At 41.1% G+C, this 15,344-nt stretch overlaps 1 protein-coding gene across 12 annotated transcripts in view; it reads right to left on the bottom strand.

Annotated features, from left to right (window-relative positions):
- Positions 1 to 15,344, bottom strand: part of FGGY (FGGY carbohydrate kinase domain containing) — a 566,317-nt gene that overhangs the window by 147,702 nt on the left and 403,271 nt on the right. The window lies entirely within an intron of this gene.

Here is a 15,344-nt window from a genome sequence, read left to right as displayed (position 1 = left end):
AGAAATTATTTGTCCAAGCTCTACATTCAAATCCTGTTTTAGAATGATTCTACTATTATTTAAGGAAAGGATCCTCTAATACCTCCACGGATCATAGGCCCAGAACAGTATGCCTGGGTGGAATAAGATCACATTTTGGTTTTCTATCTTCCAGCTCTACCTGCTCCTGGTCCAACAGGAATCAGATTTACAAACAAACAAAAAAACGAGAACACAAGCACATCCTTTGCTGCCAAAAGTCAAGTCTGCATTAATTCTAGCAACACTCCACTTCAGAATGGCATCACTGCTCTTAAAGGATTTTCCCCCCTTTTTTTTAAAAAAAGAAGTGTATGCCTATAAATCTTTTCATTCTGCCTCTTAAGGAATCTCAGAGCAGGGCATTTAGTTTCAGACATCTGGGTCAATAAGAACCTTTAGGCCTAATTACTATTGATTCGTCATTGTCTCATTTACTGTGGGTCTTTGCAAACGGTGAGATTCATTTAGCCTCTACATGTATGGTCACTCCTGCACTAATGAGATCCCTGGGGGCTGGGGCATAGGCTTACCCCTTTGACTCCTAACAGCTGTATGTTTATTCTTTTGAATTCAGCCATTCTCCTACATGTTTTTTCAATTATACCTTACCATGTGTGCTATCTGAGTATATCATTCAAAATGAAATGCACTTGGAAGACATTAAAATAACTAATGCACATCATGATCCACATAATTTTAACCTTGCATGATGCATTTTTCTGATTCTGACTTTGTTTCACTTTGTATGCTTTTCAATTCCTTCTCAAATGGCTGCCTGCCCTCTTCGAGCCTGGCAATCAAATATTAACTGGTCCAAATGGATCGTTTCCCCTCCTCATGAGCTCCAGGCTCATATATTCTCTTCTCAGCACGAGAAATTCTTATTGTTCAAGTCCCACTGGGTATGGTGAAGAGAGCATCAGTTCAAAAATCACAAAGTGACTTCACCGTGTACTAGCTGGGTGATCAGTGACACTGAACCTTTTGGAGCCCAGTTCACTTTTGTTGTAAGTGGGGCGAATACTCTCTACCTTATAAAAAAACAAACTAAACGCATTGCCATTGAGTTGATTCTGACTGAAGTGATCTTATAGGACAGTAGAACTGCCCCATACGATTTCCAAGGAGCGACTCATGGAGTTGAACTGCTGACGTTTTGGTTAGCAGTCATAGCTCTTAACCACTGCACCACTAGGGTTTCCTATAGGCTGTTAGTTTTTTTTGTTGTTGTTAGGAAGGTTAAATATACAGCCTTGAGTATTATAAAATGATAACCAAAACCCATTGTCGCCAAGTCAATTCCAACTCATAGCAACCCTATAAGACAGAGTAGAACTGTCCCATAGAGTTTCCAAGGAGCGCCTGGTGGATCTGAACTGCTGACCTTTTGGTTAGTAGCCATGGCACTTAACCATTATACCACCAGGGTTTCCATTAAATGATAAGCAATCAATACATAGTTCCCTCTCCTTTTCTAGCACAGGAGACTCATTTCCAACTTAAAAAAAAAAATCTAAGAGTCAAGGAAGTTTTTTTTCAGACTTGATTGCTTATAATCTTAAATGAAGACAGCACTCCTGGAATCTCTACTAGCCACTCCCTCTCCATAAATCATCTTTGAATTCAGTTCAATTCTTTGGATTCAGATGCTGCCCAGAAGTATGGTGACCATACTTTCAAACAAAAAATCAGAATATGTGGTCTAAAAAAAGACATTATGCCCTTTCAAGGGGTAAGAGAAAGTCTTGGAAAAGAAGCTATCCAAACCATCTGTCTCCAGTTCCTCACTTCTTAACCCCCTGGAATATACATTCTGCCTGCCCCTCCCACTGAAACTGCTCCCCACAAGGTGAACAACACCCTCTTTGTTGCTAACTCCAATGGAGAGTTTTCTGCTTTTATTTTACTTGAATTCTCTTTTGTATTTTATACTCCTTGACCACTTCCTCCTTATTTGTTCTCTTCCCTTTGTTTCCAGGGCACCATATGCTCTTGGCTTTTCTATCTCCTCCCTCTCTGGCTGTTCCTCTTCCTCTGTTTCTCCCTTAAATGTTTGAATTTTCCAGAGATCTGACCTTGGCCCTTTTCCTACTCTTTATGTGCCCTTGGGTGACTCCATCTTCCTCTCATAACTCCAGTTACCATCTAGTGCTGAACACTTCCAAATACATATCTTACCTCTTACCCACTTCTACCTCATGAGTTCCAGATCAAATATGCAACCACTCATCAAGTATCTCCTCTTGGCTGTCCAAAGGCACTTCAACTAAAAATGGCTAATATCGCACATTAAAATCTTTCCAATACATTTGCTCTTTCTCCTGTTTTACTTGGTATAATCAAAGCCATTATCATTGAACTGGTTGCCCAAGTAACCATTTGTGGCGGAGGGGGTGCACAGTAACCCAACCTCTCTGAACTTTAGTTTCCCATCCATAAAATGGGTAAATTGATACCTATCTCACTGAGTTAATTCTTAATGCATGGAAGAAAGGTTAAAGTTAGCTACCTTTCCCTTCTTTAAAGGTACTTCTTTCTCAAAGTTCTGAACCAATGATTCTAGAAGAAAGTAGGTATACCAGAGTTTGGTATCAGAGTGGGAATCATTTTGACTCATCTCCCTCCCTCAGCTCCCCAATTTAATTTTTACCAAAAATAAAAAACCCAAAACAAGAACAAACAAAAAATAAACCAAACCCAACTCATTGCTGTTGAGTATATTCTGACTCAGTGACCCTATAGGGCAGAGTAGAACTGCCCCACAGGGTTTCCAAGGCACAGCTAGTGGATTCGAACTGCCAACTTTTTGGTTAGCAGCTGAGTTCTTAACCACTGCGCCACCAGGGCTCCAATTAATTTCCATCAGGACCTGTCAATTCCTTCTTTTAAATATCCCTCTAATTAGCAAACTTTTCTCCAGCTCAGATGCTACTACTATATTCAGGCCACCTTCGTATCATGCCTGGATTTGCATTTTGGCTTTCTAATTTATCACCCTGCCTGAAGTCTTGCAACATCCAACTAGGTATTCTGCATTCTTTCATGAGTGACTCTTCTAAAATGCAGTTCTGATTGTAACTCCCACCCTGTCCTAAGACCCTTCAGTGGCTCCCCTCACTGTCCTCAGGATAAAGCAACAAATGTTCTTGCCTGAGAAAAGATGTTCTTCATTATCTAGCTCCTCCGTACACTGACTGTATTATATACATATCTTCCATTCATCCTCTTTCCTCACCTCTGCCCACACCATACTCCAACCACACTAAACTACTTATAATTTTCATAGTATGCACATCTTCACTTAACCTCTGACTGCCTATTCTGCTCCTTCTTGTCTAGAATTCTTTTTCTTGGTTTCTTTACCTGGCATGTTTCAATCATCATGCCAGACTTATCTTTGCTATCATCTCTTAGAGACCTTTCTAGAAACCCATGCTTCGTTCATTGTCCGCATTCCCATGGCAACCTATGCTGAAAACAACTATCTCAGCTCCCTTCCTCACATCCAACTCCAGCCTGATAAGAGGAAAGGAGGAGTGATCCTGGCATCTGCAAGCACCCTCAGAATGGAATGCCAGCTGCCTTCATCACCTATGATGGGGGTTTGACAGTAACTTTCCCATTCTCTGGTTTGGGAATAACAAGATTTTCTCTAGGAACATGCATAAAACTGATCACATTATTTCCCTGCTTAGAACCCTTCCCTGGCTAACCACTGTCCTTTGGATAAAAACAGTTTCTTATCTTGGTTTATGGGGCCCTGGATGATCTAGACATTGCCCTCCTCTCTAATCACACCTTGTTCACCTTGGTCTGCGCCCCAATATTAACACCCTAGCCTTTTCTTCAAGGCTTTCACGTATGCCAATCCCTCTGCCCAGAGTGTTCTTCTCTTCTGCTCTTCACATGGTTCATTCCTTTTTATCCTTCAGATCTTAACTGTACCTCCATCAGCCAGGGCTTCTCTGACCACCTCGACTATATGGGGTTTTCCCTTAGATTCTATCACTGAACTCTGTTAGTTTATTTCTTACCATGCTTGGCAACTGTAGACATTTTTGTGTTCATCTACTTGTTAACTGCCTGTGGCCTCCTATGGACTTTAAACTTCATGAAAGTGGACTATCACCAGTATATAGTCAGGGTTTAGCAGAGAACCTGGCACACAGCACCACTCAAAAATACTTGTCCAATGAATAGCACTTTCTCCATTGTATGATAATTGCCTCTTTATTGCATCTCTATCCATTTCTGGAGTTGGAACTCACAGGCAAGAGTTATTATTCAACCTACCAGGGGCTCAACATATAGCTATTAGTGTACAATGAACAAATATATATCCTACATAATTAGAATATTAAAATTGGAATTTCTGGAACATTCTAATGATTTAAGAGGAAAAATAGAATATTGGATGAGCCTGGAAAAGTGGCTACAAAATATCATTATATTCAGGTTACCTCTTAACTGATGAAATTTTGTAGATTCCCAGACATCTAAAGTGTCACAGAAACCTGTTTACCTCGTCGTAGTACCGCGCAGCTGAAGGAGGAAATCTCTGGAACATATGGACATAGCCTTCCAGGCATGCTGGTGTATACTGCAAAAGGGGAAATGGAGAAGGACCAGGCACCTTGGGACTCCCTTGCCCACAATATGCCAAGCACTGTGCTCGGCTACAGGTAACCTGCTGAGAGTTAAAAATGGAGGATTTATTTTTAGTTAGTGCAGCCTGTGGGCTTCTTAAAAAGACCCTAATCCCTCAGGAAGAGGAAAGGTGTTAGTATCATCGCTCTGGTCCTATGACTGCCCTAGCTCAGGGGAGCATAAATAAATACTTGCTGATGGACTGATGGCCCCAGTTGTCAGAGTAAGGGACCAAAGGTAAAAAAGTGCATAAGGCCAAGGGAGGAATCTGAGAGTGCAAGGGCAGAAGGGAAAGGGAGAACAATCCTTAGGAGAGTCTGAGAGTTCCGTGTAATCCTCAGTTTCTTCCTCTAGTGTTAAATGAGATAGTGCATGTGAAATTGCCACTAAACACAGCGCCAGGCACACTGCAAATTCCCCCCTACCTCCAGGTGATTCTTTTTGCTCATTCAAAATTTTCTACACAAATTATTTTGTGACATTGGTTGCAATCCTCACAATGTGTCGGCACTCTCCCCTTTTCCATTCTGGGTTGCCTGGGTCCATTCATCTACAGTTTTCCTATGCTTTCCTGCCTTCTTGTCTTTGCTTTTGAGCAGGTGTTGCCCATTTGGTCTCGTATACTTGACTGAACTAAGAAGCATATTGTTCATGTGTGTTATTATTTGTTTTATAGGCCTGTCTAATCTTTGGCTGAAAGGTGGACTCTGGGAGTGGCTTCAATTCTGAGTTAGCGGGGTGTCCGACTCTGAGGCCATAGTCTCTGGAGTTCCTTCAGTCTCTGTCAGACCAATAAGTCTGGTCTTTTTTTGTGAATTTGAATTTTGCTCTACACTTTTCTCCCATTCTGTCTGGGACCCTCTATTGTGATCACCGTCAAAGCCATTGGTGGCAGTGGCTAAACACCATCTAGTTCTTCTGGGCTCAGGCCAGTGGAGGCTATGGTTCATGTGGTCCATTAGCCCTTTGGACTAATATTTTCCTTGTGTCTTTGGTTTTCTTCATTCTTCTTTGCTCCAAACATGATGGGACCAATAGATGTACCTTAGATGGCTGCTCACAAGCTTTTAAGACCATGGACGCCACTCACCAAAGTAGGATATAGAAATTTTCTTTATAAACTATGTTATCGCAATTGACCTATATGTCCCCTGACTATGGTTCCCAGCCCTCAGCCCCAGTAACTTGGTCCCTCAGGGTGTTTGGACGTATCTAGGAAGCTTCTATGGCTTTGCTTTGGTCAAGCTGTGTTGACTTTCTCTACATTGTATGTTGCCTTTCCCTTCATCAAAGTTAACACTTATCTACTCTCTAGTTAGTGATTTCTTCCCTCCACTCCTCCCCTCCCTCATAACCATCAAAGTTTTTTTTTTGCCTGCATGTAAAACTTTTCTTGAGTTTTTATAATAGTGGTCTCATACAAATTTGTCCTTTTGTGATTGACTTATTTCACTCAGCGTAACGCCGTCCAGATGCATTCATGCTGAGATGTTTCTCAGATTCATCATTGTTCTTTATCATTACATAGTATTATTCCATTGTGTGTATGTACCATAGTTTATCCATTTATCTATCCATGGGCACTTAGGTTGTTTCCACCTTTTTGCTATTGTGAATAATGCTGCAGTGAACCTGGCTGTGCATATGTCTATTTGTGTGATGGCTCTTATTTCTCTAGGATATATTCTTTGGAGCAGACTTGCTGGTTTTATGATATTTCTATTTCTAGCTTTTCAAGGAACCATCATATTGTTTTCCAAAGTGGGTGTACCATTTTACATTCCTACCAGCAGTACAAAAGTGTTGCAATCTCCCCAAAACTTCTCCAACATTTGTTTTTTTCTTTTTTTTGATTCGTGCCAGTATTGTTGGGAGTGAGATGGTATCTCATTTAGTTTTGATTTGCATTTCTCTAATGGCTAATGATTGTGAACCTTATTTGTCTGTTAGCTGCCTGAATATCTTCTTTGGTGAATTGTCTGTTCTTTTTTTTTTTTTTAATCCTTTGCCCACTTTTTAATTGGATTATTTGTCTTTTTGTTGTTGAGGTATTGACACATTCTATACATTTTAGACATTAGACCCTCGTTGGGTATGTCTGTCATAGCCATAAAATTTTTCTCAGTCTATAGGTTCTCTTTTTACTCTTTTGGTGAAGTCTTTTGATGAGTATATGTGTTTAATTTTTAGGAGCTCCCAGTTATCTAGTTTATCTTCCGGTGTTTGTGTATTGTTAGTTATGGTTTGTATTGTATTTACACCATGAATTAGGGCCCCTAACATCGTCCCTATTTTTTTCTTCCATGATCTTTATTATTTTAGGTATTATATTTAGGTCTTTGATCCATTTTGGCAAATTCTTAATAAATGTTCTTGTCCTTACTTTTTCCTTCCCTTGCTTGAGGATTGCATAGTCTTTAACGGAAAGCTTCAAGTAGAGATTCAATATATAGGAAACCAGTGCATTTTAAGAAATGGATACCCAGTGGGGTTATGAGAATTGCAGGCAAGGGCCCAGGTAAGAGAAGTTTGAGAAATAAGTGAGATCAAGAAAACCTGATTGTCCTCAGTAGGACTCCAGGGAGAAGTGGAAGAAATGGAGAGGTTGAGAGGGAAAATGTGAATTAGCAGAATGAAGAAGATTCACTCTGAAACCAATAGAATCACAAGGAAAGAAGACCACTGCTAACAGTCGATTTTAGACAAAAAAACTTGGAAAAGACCAGGCTCTTGTGTTCACAGGTCTTCCTCCCCCAGTAGACTGTGAGCAGCCAGAGATCATGGACCATATCCTCCCTGTCTCCATGCTTCCACTCTGTCCTCCCCCTCCTCACCCCATGGTCTGATTTATTCTCCACAGAGCAGTCAAACTAAAAAAGCAAATCTGATTGTGTTTCTCCCCTGTCCAAAAACCAAAGCCTTCAATAAAATCTAGTGTCCTTATAGTTATCTATCATGACATACACGGTTTGGCCCCTGGCTAACTTTCAGCTCTCATCTCCTTCCTCTTCCCTCCCACCATAATCCAGCCACAGTGGCCTTTACAACTGTTATGGACTGAATTATGTCCCCCCAAAATGTGCATATCAACTTCATTAGGCCAGGATTCCCAGTATTGTATGGTTGTCCTCCATTTTGTGATTATAATTTTATGTTGAGAGGATTAGGGTGGGGTTGTAACACCATCCTCACTCAGGTCACCTCCCTGATTCAAGGTAAAAGGAGTTTCCCTGGGGTGTGGCCTGTACAACCTTTTATCTCTCAAGAGATAAAAGGAAAAGGAGGCAAGCAGAGAGTTGGGGACCTCATACCACCAAGAAAGCAGCACCAGGAGCAGAGCATGTCCTTTGGACACGGGGTCTCTGCACCTGAGAAGCTCCTTGACCAGGGGAAGTTTGAGGACAAGGACCTTCCTTCAGAGCTGAGAGAGAGAGAAAGCCTTCCCCTGGTGCCGAGGCCCTGAATTTGGACTTGTAACTTACTAGACTGAGAGAAAATAATTTCTCTTTGTTAATGCCATCCCCTTGTGGTATTTGTGTTATGGCAGCACTAGATGACTAAGACAACAATGTTTCCCAAGCCTGCCCAGCTGGCTGTTGTACCAGGCCTTGGGATTTAATGTTTCTTCTGTCTGGAGGGATCTTCCCCATATGCCCATGGCCTGCTCCCTGCCTTCAGTCAGTGCAGGTGTCACCTCATCAAGCATATCTTCTCCATCTGAAATAGTTCCCATTCATCACCCCAAAACCCCTTCTTCTGTACCTCCTGACTCATCTTTTTCTTTAGAGCACTTATCAGTTCCTGGCATTATATCATATATAATTGGTCCCTCGGTGGTGCAAACAGTTTATACTTGACTACAAGCCTAAAGGTTGGTAACTTGAACCCACCCGCTGGTACCACAGATGAAAGGCCTGGCTATCTGCTTCTGTAAAGATTACAGCCAAGAAAACCTTATGGAGCAGTTCTACTCCGTAATACATGAAGTCGGAATTGACTCGATGGCAGTGGATTTGGTTTTACAGATACAGCTATGATGCAGCTATACAGATATACATGTAAATTACAACTTCCATGAAGGTGGGAATTTTTCTGTTCTGTCGTTCTTGTTTAATAAATGCTAAGCACAAAGTAGGTTTTAAATACGTATTTATTGTATCTATCTCCAATGTTTAACATAGGTTCTGGCACGTGGTAAATGAGCAGTAAATGCTGAACTATTCCCCTGCTATTGCCCTCAACCTATTAGATTATAATTTAGTGATTTATTTCTCTTTGAGCTGGTCTGTGAGCTCCGTGAGGACAGGCATTCTGTCTTATTCTTCTCTACATGTGGAGAGAGCTGAGGACAGAGAGAGGCTTCACCAGAATTGTCCAATTGATTTATCCACCAGGAATAAGGAAAGGATGCTTTATCTTGGAAGAGCAATCTTTATGTATTTGCCAGAGGGAGGCAGCCTGCCAGAAGACACTTGAAGACACAGTCATCAGACAGTCAGGGGACCTAGATTTAACCTTGGTTCTGCACCCAACGTTGAACCTCGTAGCTCTTGTGGATTATGCCAATGTCTTCCCACCAAGAACTGCCATCACCACAACTTCCTTCCAAGACACTGGTAGTTTAGGTTCCACATGAGAACTAAGACAATAACAGGCAGTTAGGAGGAAAAGAACTGAAGTTATGATCAGTGTGAGGTGCTCTCTGGCTAAGGAGTGAAATATCTAGATATTGGACCCCACATCGAGAGACTCTAGTTGCCAGTTACATGCAGTGGCACATCTAGTTTACTGAATTTATAAACTCAGAAACATTTCTCTTCAGGGCTTATGGTAAATCAACAGTATGGCTTGTCCCTGGGTGGCACAAATGGTTAAGCACTTGACTAGTAGCTAAAAGACTTGGTGATCTGCTTCCAAAGGGTCACAACCTTGAAAACCCCATGGAGCAGTTCTACTCTGTGCACACAGGGTCACCATGGTCAAAGGAGACTTGAAGACAACTAAAAACAAAAATAACAAACCAACAGTATAAAATACTCAATATGTTTATCAGCATTTGTTTCCATGGTTTCAAGTAGGATTTGTGGATGTTAAGCTCTGAGATAGTGGTAACCTCCATTGCTGTTTTTAGAAAGTCTCAAGTTACACCAAAAGAGTCATATAGTATCTGATTCTAAGAGATTTTCATCTTTTCCAAACAACTAGCCCCACTTTAATAACAGGTATGCTTATTTTTTTCTAAGACCTGAAACATAATGGACGCTATGTTGTTGTTGTTGTGTGCCGTTGAGCTAATTCTGACTCATAGCGACCCTATGAGTGGAACTGCCCCACAGAGTTTACAGGGAGTGGCTGGTGGATTCAAACTGTTGACCTTTTGGTTAGCAGCCTGAACTCTTAACTACCTTTCCACCAGGGCTCCATGGGTGCTACAGTCTTGTAATATTCTATTCACAGCAGAGACATAGTGAGGGAGGGCAGAAGGGTGCACTTCCCCTGGCGCAAGTTCAAGGGGGCACCAGACAAGGTGTGGAATGACATTCTGAGGTGCCACAATATGAAAGATGCCTGAAGCAGGCAGACAGGAGGGGGGAAGATGTCTCTGCTGATATGTCACCAATATTAAAATCCACTCATCTCGAAATTGGGGGGGAGTGTAAATTAGAGATTGCCTCTGGGAATTCGAATTGGGGGGGCACAATTTAGAGATTGCCCCTGGCAGCTCAAATTGAGGGGGCAACTTAGAGATTGTCCCTGAACAGTCTTTACCCTCAGTAGGCCCCTGATTCACAGATCTTATAGCGTTTACAGATTCATTTTCCTTTGCAATACAATAGCAGAAAAGTGGAGGAAAAAGAACTAACATTTCTTTTATACCTACTGAATATCTGAGCTAGAGATAAAATGTGAGTCACCAAAACACAGACAGAAATGAAGCCAAGAACGTAGATGGGATCACCTTGAAAGAGACTACAAAAAGAGAAGGCCTGGAGCCTAGCTGTGATTAACTTTGATGGCAATGGTCAAGAAAAGGACCATGAATCTGAAAATGAGATTAAGATGGAGGAGTGAGAGATACAGGAGCAAAACCAGGAGAGAGTGGCATTCTGAAAAGTTGAGAAGAAAGTGTTAAAAACAGAGGAAGACGAATCATTGCACGTGCTGCTGAGCACTCAAGAAAGGGGACTGAAAAACATTTTACAGATTTAACAGAACAAACACCAGTGTTAACCTTAGCAACAAATGTTTCAGGAGGCCAATGGTGACAGAATTCAGATTGAAGTGGGTAAGGAAGGAGCAGCAAGTGAGATAGAGACCATGAGTATAGGCAATGATTTTGAGAAGCTTCGCTCTAAGGAGGAGAAATACAGGCAGGTAGTTGGAAGAAAATACTTCCATAATCAAGCAGCGTCTGAAAAGAGCTGAGATTAAATCCAGGTCTGACTCCAAGACTGAATTCTACAAAAGGCTGCTTCTGGACTAACCTAGGCTCCTGCTTCTCTGAGTCCATGTGTCCATCCACAAATCTTTCTTTCCTATATTCAATAAAAAACTACTCAAATGAGGTTCATCTATAGAAGAAAGCTCTGGAAATTTTAAGTATTTCATTGCAAAGACTAAATATCCCTTAGGTTTGTGTTCGGCTTTAAAATCTTCACAGATTATCATTCCCATGATCTATTTTTATCCTGCAACATCTGTAAAATGAGTTAAGCAGGGCAGTAATTATTATTATTTTATGGGTGAGAAAACTGAGTCACCGAGATATTCCTAAGAGAACTGGTGCAAGAACCCAAGGCTTCTAATTTTCAGTCAAGTTCCTTGATACTGTATCATACTTTCCACAAGAAAGTGGGCAGGTATAGATGACTGACCTCTGCTGCTTAACCCTATGGACAGCCACCGCCACAATTCTTCCTCCTCTCTTATAATCACTACTACTACTAGTCATTGTTAAAGTACAGTTGACAAAATCTGTGAAGTACACTATCTTGCTAAACTCAAAATCAACCCTCATAGTTATCGAGGGCTGCCTCTCTAATACTCTCCTATGCTATGATGAGGAAACTGAGGTTCACACAATGATGCACGTTGGAGCTGGGATTTAAATCTAGATCTCTGAACGCCAAATTGAATGCTTTTGCTTTGGGTTAATGGTTTATAGATGCTGGATCCCTTTGAGAGTCTGATGAATGCCATGACCCCTGTTCACAGAAATCTATGCTTGAAGTATACAATCAATACAAATTTGTACACAGCTTTGAGGGTTTGACTGCTGATTTGAAGTTAGAAATCCCTGCTCTAGGTTATGCAGCTTCTAAGACAACCTAAAGTACTAGCTCATGAGGTAAACGGTGTAATCCCTATCAGTGGTAATAACATTATAATAAGAGACTTGTGAAGCCTTTCTCAGTCTCCTTCTCTACACCCTGACAACAAATTATTGTATTCTAGGATGACATGTATTTTATTCATCTCTGTGCAGGTCTGCCTCCCCTATTGGTATGTAAACCTCTTTATGGAAGGGAAGGGTATAATACCAATAACTACAACAACCATAACAATAACTTCTATCACTACCATTGCCATTTATTGAGCACCTATTTACAACTTGACACTTCATCACTATGTGCCAGGCACTATTCCAACTTGTTTAATTTTTTCAACAACCCTATGAGGTGGTTACTAGTATTATTTCCTTTTATAATGAGGTACTAAGGCACAAAGATTTTAGGTAATTGCCCACGGTCACACAGCTATTTAGTAGTAAAGCAGAGACACAGGCAATTTGGATTCAAAGTCTACATTAGCTATCACCTTAGAGCATCTCTCTTTCATCATGTACTGACTACCTAGGGTTTCTCTCTTAACCTTATCAAATGCCTTAATTTTCTTTAAAAGTCTAATAATTAAGCATTATCATAGAATTTTATTTTAAATCTTTTTATTTTGAAATAATTTAAGATTTATAGGAAAGTTGCAAAAATAATAGACAGATTTCCCTTATACTCTTCACCTAAGAAATTAATATAGATACAATACTATTAACTAATCTACATACTTATTTGAATGTTCCTAGTTTTTCCCTACTAATGTCTTTTTCTGGTTCAGGTTCCAATCCATTATCCTACATAGTTTTTAGTTGTAACACCTTCTAATATCCTCCAATCTGGGGCAGCTCTTCAGTACTTCTTTGAGTTTCATAACCTTTTTTTAAAAAATTTTTATTGTGCTTTAAGTGAAAGTTTACAAATCAAGTCAGTCTCTCATATAAAAACTTATGTACACCTTACTACATACTCCCAATTGCTCTCCCCCTAATGAAACAGCCCGCTCCCTCCCTCCACTCTCTCTTTTCCTGTCCATTTCGCCAGCTTCTAACCACCTCTACCCTCTCATCTCCCCTCCAGGTGGGAGATGCCAACATAGTCTCAAGTGTCCACCTGACCTAAGAAGCTCACTCCTCACCAGCATCCCTCTCCAATCCATTGTCCAGTCCAATCCCTGTCTGAAGAGTTGGCTTCAGGAATGGTTCCTGTCCTGGGTCAACAGAAGGCCTGGGGACCATGACCACCGGGGTCCTTCTAGTCTCAGTCAGACCATTAAGTCTGGTCTTTTTATGAGAATTTGGGGTCTGCATCCCACTGCTCTCCTGCTCCCTCCGAGGTTCTTTGTTGTGTTCCCTGTCAGGGCAGTCATCGGTTGTAGCCTCATAACCTTTTTTTTTAATTAACTTTTATTGAGCTTCAAGTGAACTTTTACAAATCAAGTCAGACTGTCACATATAAGTTTATACACACCTTACTCCATACTCCCACTTGCTCTCCCCCTAATGAGTCATTCCTTCCAGTCTCTCCTTTCGTGACAATTTTGCCAGCTTCCAACTCTCTCTATCCTCCCATCCCCACTCCAGACAGGAGATGCCAACACAGTCTCAAGTGTCCACCTGATATCATTTGCTCACTCTTCATCAGCATCTCTCTCCTACCCACTGTCCAGTCCCTTTCATGTCTGATGAGTTGTCTTTGGGAATGGTTCCTGTCCTGGGCCAACAGAAGGTTTGGGGACCATGACCGCCGGGATTCCTCTAGTCTCAGACCATTAAGTATGGTCTTTTTGTGAGAATTTGGGGTCTGCATCCCACTGATCTTCTGCTCCCTCAGGGGTTCTCTGTTGTGCTCCCTGTCAGGGCAGTCATCGATTGTGGCCGGGCACCAACTAGTTCTTCTGGTCTCAGGATGATGTAAGTCTCTGGTTCATGTGGCCCTTTCTGTCTCTTGGGCTCTTAGTTATCGTGTGACCTTGGTGTTCTTCATTCTCCTTTGCTCCAGGTGGGTTGAGACCAATTGATGCATCTTAGTTGGCTGCTTGTTAGCATTTAAGACCCCAGACGCCACATTTCAAAGTGGGATACAGAAAGTTTTCATAATAGAATTATTTTGCCAATCGACTTAGAAGTCCCCTTAAACCATGGTCCCCAAACCCCCGCCCTTGCTCCGCTGACCTTTGAAGCATTCATTTTATCCTGGAAACTTCTTTGCTTTTGGTCCAGTCCAGTTGAGCTGACCTTTCATGTATTGAGTATTGTCCTTCCCTTCACCTAAACCAGTTCTTATCTACTAATTAATCGGTAAAAAACCCTCTCCCACCCTCCCTCCCTCCCCCTCTCGTAACCACAAAAGTATGTGTTCTTCTCAGTTTATACTATTTCTCAAGATCTTATAATAGTGGTCTTATACAATATTTGTCCTTTTGCCTCTGACTAATTTCGCTCAGCGTAATGCCTTCCAGGTTCCTCCATGTTATGAAATGTTTCAGAGATTCGTCACTGTTCTTTATCGATGCGTAGTATTCCATTGTGTGAATATACCACAATTTATTTACCCATTCATCCATTGATGGACACCTTGGTTGCCTCCATCTTTTTGCTATTGTAAACAGAGCTGCAATAAACATGGGTGTGCATATATCTGTTTGTGTGAAGGCTCTTATTTCTCTAGGGCTCATAACCTTTTTTGAAGCATGCTAGTAATAATTTTGTAGACTGTCCCTCATTTGTAGAATATGCCTCAAAATTCTGGGTTTTTCTGATGTTTTCATTGAGGTTTTGCATTTTTGGTAGGGATACCACATAGTTGATGTTGTCGTCTTCGCAGGGCCCCATATAAGGAGATGCATGTTGTTGATACGTCTCACTTACTGGCATCGTGAACTTTGATCGTTTGAGTGGGTAAAGCGGTGGCTGCCAGATTTAGCCACCGTAACGTTGCTATTTTCCCTTCAGTAATTAATAAGTATCTTGTGGAGAGGTAATTTGGGACTCTACAAATATCCTGCTTCTCATCAAGCTTTCACCCACTAATTTAAGCATACATCGAAGATTCCTGCCTGCAACAATTATTACTGTGGTGTTTGTCTCAGGGCGATTGCCTAATTCCATCATTTCTTCTACATTTATTAATTGCAAGTCCACCATGGTCTGTGCTTTCTTTCCATTTATTTATTTCTTCAATTATTTATTTAAATCAGTATGGATGCATGGATGGTTATTTTATGCTATCTTTATGTATTTTTTTTTCTCAAATTATCTCAGATTAGGCCACTGGGAGCTCCTTCAAGTTAGTTCCTGTGTCTTTTGCCAACTCCTTTTTGTCCAAGTTCTTACTTTTGGGCAC

This window comes from Loxodonta africana, chromosome 3 (genome assembly GCF_030014295.1).
Source record: "Loxodonta africana isolate mLoxAfr1 chromosome 3, mLoxAfr1.hap2, whole genome shotgun sequence".
NCBI classification, from domain to species: domain Eukaryota; kingdom Metazoa; phylum Chordata; class Mammalia; order Proboscidea; family Elephantidae; genus Loxodonta; species Loxodonta africana.
This window is presented reverse-complemented; position numbering and strand designations above follow the sequence as displayed.